The sequence below is a fragment of the Corvus brachyrhynchos genome, unplaced genomic scaffold (genome assembly GCF_000691975.1).
Source record: "Corvus brachyrhynchos isolate BGI_N302 unplaced genomic scaffold, ASM69197v1 scaffold182, whole genome shotgun sequence".
In the NCBI taxonomy this organism is placed as follows: Eukaryota; Metazoa; Chordata; class Aves; order Passeriformes; family Corvidae; genus Corvus; species Corvus brachyrhynchos.
Window position 1 is genome coordinate 1,906,457 of NW_008236807.1, and position 6,273 is coordinate 1,912,729.

The following is a 6,273-nucleotide window of genomic DNA, read 5'->3' on the forward strand; positions in this document are numbered from 1 at the left end:
GAGCAGCCTGGGATAGTGGAAGGTGTCCCTGCCCATGGCAGAGGGGTTGGAACTGGATGATCTTCAGACCTTTCACCCTTTTTGTGTCTCACACTCAGGCCGTGCTTCTCTCTCCCCCCTGACCCATTGTCACTTATTTCCCATGCAGATTCCCCCATGGAAGCCCCTGTGATCCATCCTGTCCCCTGTGATGATGGTGCCTCTCCCCATTTGCTGTTAGGAATGACCTATTTCTGTGCAAGGCTTTGCAAGACATTGGATCCACTTGTTGCCACCCGCTTCCCTTCCCTGTGGTGCTGGTGCCCTTGCATGGCTAATCCTCCTCAGATAACTTCTATTCTAAATCAGCCATGTGTCAATTTAGCATTCACCTTTTGTTGAATCTTAAATCCTTTTAATCCCTGTCCTTGCTTCTCCATGTTAAACAAATAAAGCTCATATTTCCTCCTGTCTCCCTGCCTGCTCCCTGTGCCTGGTGGGGAGCAGGCTCCGAGGTGACATCTCCCAGGTAAGGCACACAGATGCAAATCACCGGGACAGGGAATGTGTGCAGCAGAGTCACCTCAGCCTGGTGCCAAGGTGAAAAAAATCCCTGCAAAGAAGGAGAAGAGGCTGCTCCTGTCCCTGCCCTCACCTCCTGTGACCACCTGAGGCATTTCAGTGTGAGAGAGTCTTTTCAGGGACAACTCTACTGCTGCTCCAGCAGACGTCTGAAATGAGGGGAAAAATTCAAGTACGTCCTGCTAGGTTTGAACAAAAGCAGCTCCATTTCCATTTGTAGGTGAGTTCGTGTTGTAGTGCTAGATTTAGCTTAGCAGGCTGTAGCGAGCGCAGCGGGGCTGCTTAGGGCAGTGTGACCCGGTCGCATCCCGGAGTCCATTTCAGGCAGCCCCGCGGTTTTTGCTCCGGCAGCCAGCAGCGTTACAACGCAGTGGTGATGAAGGAGGTGAGAAGGGTCTCCCATGAGGGTGTGAGAGGACTTTAATCACATCTTGTCCCCGCAATCCCCAGAGGCAGAGAGACCTCGTGATCCGGGTGCAGGGTGGTTTTGTAGGGGCTCGGGGGCGGTACCTGGGCGGGGTTGGGGTACAGGAACCAATAGGGAGGGCCTGAGGGAGCGGCCAGGGCTAGTGGCAAGGAAAAGTGGGGGAACAAGAATGTGAAGTAGGAAAAGCAATGGGTGAACAGATTGCCACAAGTTCCCCTTTCCGCTGTGCACAATTTCTCTCCCTGTGGTACTCCTGATCTGCAGGCTGTGGGATGCTACCACACCAAAGAGGAGTTTATCCAAGTTTGGCCTTGGTTTTTATTTTAATACAAGACATCTTCCCCAGGCAGCAGTGCAGACAGGGATAAATGCAGGGAATTATATTTGCTCGCCTCTGGGATGGACAGGAAAAGCTCATCCACAGGTGGATGAGAAAGGCTCTGGTTCACCTGCTCCATCACTGCTTCTTTCTTGGCCACAGCACCTAAACATGGCAAACATGTCATTGTTACATATATGATGCATAAACATGATTAAAACGACGTTTCTGACGTGCTCAATAATTCGCACTTTGCCATCATAACCCCACATGAGCAAAAATTCTCCTTTCTGATGTTGCTGGGCACTCTGTCCCTGCACAAATCCACTGCTGGTCTATTTGTCAGCCAAGGGTTTCAATCTAAATTCTCCTTCATGCTCATGCTCAATAAAACTCAAAGATTTTTGGAAGAGCCCTGAGATGAGAAGGATTAAATGAGGAAAATTGTATTAAGTGATCCAAAGCAAATGAATGGGCACAATTCCTTCACCATGGGTGCCTGAGATCCATGTGGGGAATACAACATACATGTTCACTGGCTCCTGATTCTTGGAATTACAAGGGTAGGGCTGTCTCCAGTCAGGGGTTGGTGCTGGTGCTTGGACATTCTGGTTATCCATCAAAGGATTCCAGCAGAGGAGCACTGAAATAGAAAAAAATAAAAATTAAAAAAAAATTTAAAAAATAAAATCAGGTCAAATATAAAAAATGAAATGAAATGAAATTAAATTAAAAAAACAGAATCTTTTTATAGGTGACTGAACACAGCTCCACAGAAAGAATCAGCCTTTCCCATCAGATGTTGCATGTGGAGAGGGATTATCTTATTTAGACTGACAGAATATTGAACATCATGGGGTCCTGCTTTCTGACTCCAGATCTTCAGTGTTCCTGGGGCACAAATTAGAATTTGGGTGACGGGGTTTGCATACCTGAAGAACGTTGATAGATTCACCTCTTGAAACACCTCAGTCTGTGACTGATAACCACGATCTCCACACCCCTCTTGTGGATATCTCCCACATGCCTCCAGCTCCTCCCCCAAAAGTAAGAAATCCCTGGAGAGACTGCTGCTCTGCATCCCAGTATTCCCATTGAACTCCAAGGATGTGGGCCCTGGTGCCATTTCAGCCAACACCAAAGTGATTTAAAACTTGAACCAACAGCTAAACAGCAGGGGAGGAGGATTTACCTCCGCTGTGGGACACAAGTCTTCTCAAGACTGTGGAGAGGGACTAGGAGAACTTCATCCTCCCTCTGGAAAGGAGAATTGTAGGGCTAAAACCTAAAACTCTGATTTGGGGCTGGGCTGCCACCCTCCTCCCATCACTGCCCAACATCCGTCCCTCACCCCAGGGGCTTCCAGCAGCTTCTCACACTCACTCAGAGGAGCAGGGGCTTTTCCAATTAACCTGTCAGGAAGAGCAATGTATTATTTTCCAGCACCTGCGTAATTTAAAAGCCATCAGATTTCAGAGATCTGCCTGGCATGTTAAACTCTCAGTCGGTGCTGAGGAGCTGTGTGAGCCTGGTTTCATCCAAGATGCAGAAGCAGAGGGACCCAAGGTCAGAGGAAGATGTTGCATCTGTGGAAGAGGAGGACAAAAAAATGCACAACCAAGATGCTAAAGCCTCTTTTAAGAATGTTGCTGTGTTATTATAAATCCATATCCATTCTGTCACTGGCAGAGCCCCAGTTTGGAGTGCCATGCCCTGATTCACAGTCAAGAGAATTCCCAAGTGCTGAATGGTGCCAGCTCTGGTGAGGGCTACACCCCTTTGATAACGCAGAGAAATCCGTCTCTTTTTTAAAAGTGATGAACCAAAGGGATGCTCTCCCATTTTTGACCACATCCCAGCACACTGAGAACCTGGCCTGGAAGTTTTGGGTGCATCCAAGGTGCTCATCACCACTCTTTTGCCCTGGTCATGTTGATGGAGATAAGCCCCTCATTCCAACAAATTGGTATTTCTTTTCTGGCATCTTTCCCTCCACATCCCAGGCCCTGGTATCAACCATTCCCTGGCTGATCACGTCCCAGCTAAGCACTTCAAGTTGCAAACTCACACCTGAGCTCTGGTTTTAAAGCACATGTGGATGCCTGGGGACCTGAGGAGGGGTAAATGGGTTTCTTTGTAGGCTCCTCCTGTGCTCCTGGGGAGATGATGTGGTTTTCTTGCTTGTCTTCAATCACAGAACAAGAGCTAAGTGTTATTGATCTGGGACCTCGGGGGAATATTTCTGAGCAGCTCACCCTGGCATTAGTCCATCACTTAGCTGGTATTTATTATTCAGGGCTGGCAAGGGATTCCTGGCAGCGTGCCCTGGCCAGACAGCAAACTGGTGATGGAGGAGCTGAGTGAGTCAAGGGCAAATGAAGAGGGGAAAGAAGGGAAGAAAGAAATTGCAAACCAGGTTTTCCCTGCTCAAATTAACTTAGGTGGGTCCCAGAGCCTCTGTCTGCAAAGTTGCTCCTGTGTGCAGGAAAAACCCAAAGCAGGGTGTGCACACAGAGCTTGGCAGATGGTCAGTGCGAGATGATTTCTGGCTGAGAGATGAGGTAAAAGTGCAGATAAACAGGACAAGAACAGGACAAGGTTTCACGCACCAAAAAATCATGAAGGGTGCATGTGAGGAGGCAAAGTGGCAGCTTTGCAGAGGAAAAAGGTGCTCCTCACAGCTGGAAGGTCCAAGAGGAAAAGTCATGGCAGTGTCTGTCGGTGAATGATGTCATTTGGGTTATTCCCAGCACTCCAGAGAGGTTTGTCTTGCCTAATGACGAATGGAAGGATGTAAAACCATGTTGGTAGATCTGCCCAGTCCCCTCTGAAGGCTCCTGCCAAAACCATCCTTTATTCCATGATTTTACATGACCTGGTAGAGGAACTCCTCTTGAAAGCTCCCTGGAGCAACAGCCCAGCAGATGCAGAGCAGATCTGGGAAATAGAACTGAGTCTGAAGCAGGACAGGAAGCTTTCATGACATCCCTGGTGTCCATGCCAATGGAAAAAATAGGGAAAACACAGCCTCAACAACCAATTCTGTGACAATTCCCTGTTTCTTTCTAGTGCCAACCCAGTGTTGATGCAGGGGCTCATTCCCCGGTGATCTGGGAATAGAAGTTGCAAACTCCTAAGGACAGATTGGATGAAACAAAAACCATCTCTGATCTCAGCTCCAGGTCTGCTGTCCCCATGCCAGATTTGCAGGGCACTTTGCACATCTCCTGGCTTTGAAGAGTGAATGTAAACCGGCAGCACATCCTCCAACTCAGAGCAGACTGAGTGAGGTTATCCTAAGGGATTGTAAGAAGGGTCAGAGGATCTCCTGGGAGGAAGGGAATTAAGTCTCTGCTTAGCCTAACCCCAAACATTGCATCAGGGCTATGGCAAACCAGTAACAGCTCAAGCTCTCTGTGAGGTTGCAGGAAAATCCATAAAAATCAGCTTCTGGACAGACAGCAGGCTGGGCACAGCCACTGAGGAGTTAAGCACAGGGCACCTCCTTTTCATAGGCAGTAAACTCTTGTGTCTTCCCAGGCAATAACTCTGCCAGTTTAAGAGTTCTTGTAACCTTTGCACTAAGATAACATTGGCAGAAAAAGGGGGGAAAAATCCCTCAGGCTTGATTAAAGAGCCCTGTCTGCTGAGGTGCAGTGAATTCTCCTGTTATTGATCCCTGGGGTCATCCTTGAGACAGTGAACTAATGGACCAGCACATTTCCTTGGACTTCCTTTAACTAAAAATTGCATTAAGTTCAAGTGGGACATTAATAATGATGATGATGGTAATAATAACAATAATGATAATAATAATAATAATAAATAATAATAATAATAATAATAATAATAATAATAATAATAATAATAATAATAATAATAATAATAATAATAATAATAATAATAATAATAATAATAATAATAATAATAATAATAATAATAATAATAATAATAATAATAATAATAATAATAATAATAATAATAATAATAATAATAATAATAATAATAATAATAATAATAATAATAATAATAATAATAATAATAATAATAGCAGCAGCACACCATTCCATCTCTCTCAGACAAGTATCTGCAAGGCTAATCCAGCTCTCACTGATTTTACAAGAACCACCAGGCACTGAGTTTTTTTCACATCTTCAGTCTTTGTGCTCCCTCCTTCTGAATGTTCCAGTCCTCCCCCAAAATGTCCATAGCAAGATCTGGGCAAAAAATTTCCCTGTTTGGCTTCCACCTTGGAAATAGTGTTTGATTTCTTCAGATCAGTGGTCTGATAGCCGAAGTCTGAACCCAGGCTCGTTACAAATGTTGATCTGAAAATGGCCTGTAAGAATCTCCAACTGCTGCTAAACCAAAACAAAACCAGGTGAACAGATGAAAAACAACACCAGCAAGGTCCCCTAAGCTCATACTCTGCCAGGGGAAGGTTCCAGCAGCAGCAGATGTGGCTGCTCTTCTCTTCGTGGCATCAGCTCTCCCTGATCCTTCACATCAGTTATTTGTATACAGGTGTAGAGCAGAGGCTGGAAAAGTGGGGGAGAAGTGGTAGATGCCTGTTCCCATGAGCTGCAAAGGTGTCTTTTCCCAGGAATTGTGCAGTGCTGCCATGTTTCACACCCTCAGTGCTGCCTCTCACAAAGCAAGGACCATGGAAATGAAGCGATCAGCGCGGCTCGATAATTACGGTGGCAGCTCATGTGTGCTCAGTAGGTTTGGGCTGAAAGGAGGTATATTTTAATTATTAGCATCCAATTAAATAATGAATAAGTTCCATTATTGAAGGGGGATTTTGTGTCTCTCAGGGACCCTCCAAAGAGTTAATTAGAGAGCCTGCACACCTGTAGACATGATGTGTGTGTGCCTCCACCCCCTCCAGTGCTGCTACAGATCCCAAGCATGCAGGTATTTTCCACTCTGTGAGCCTGAAACTGGATTTTTCCATGTTCTTTAA

At 45.9% G+C, this 6,273-nt stretch overlaps 1 long non-coding RNA gene across 1 annotated transcript in view; it reads left to right on the forward strand.

Moving 5' to 3' along the window:
* Positions 1-464: 464 nt before the first annotated feature.
* LOC108445140 overlaps positions 465-6,273 on the forward strand; it is a 19,250-nt gene continuing 13,441 nt past the window's right edge. The window contains exon 1 of the long non-coding RNA XR_001859891.1: positions 465-781. This is a non-coding gene — a long non-coding RNA (uncharacterized LOC108445140). The remainder of the gene's footprint in view (positions 782-6,273) is intronic.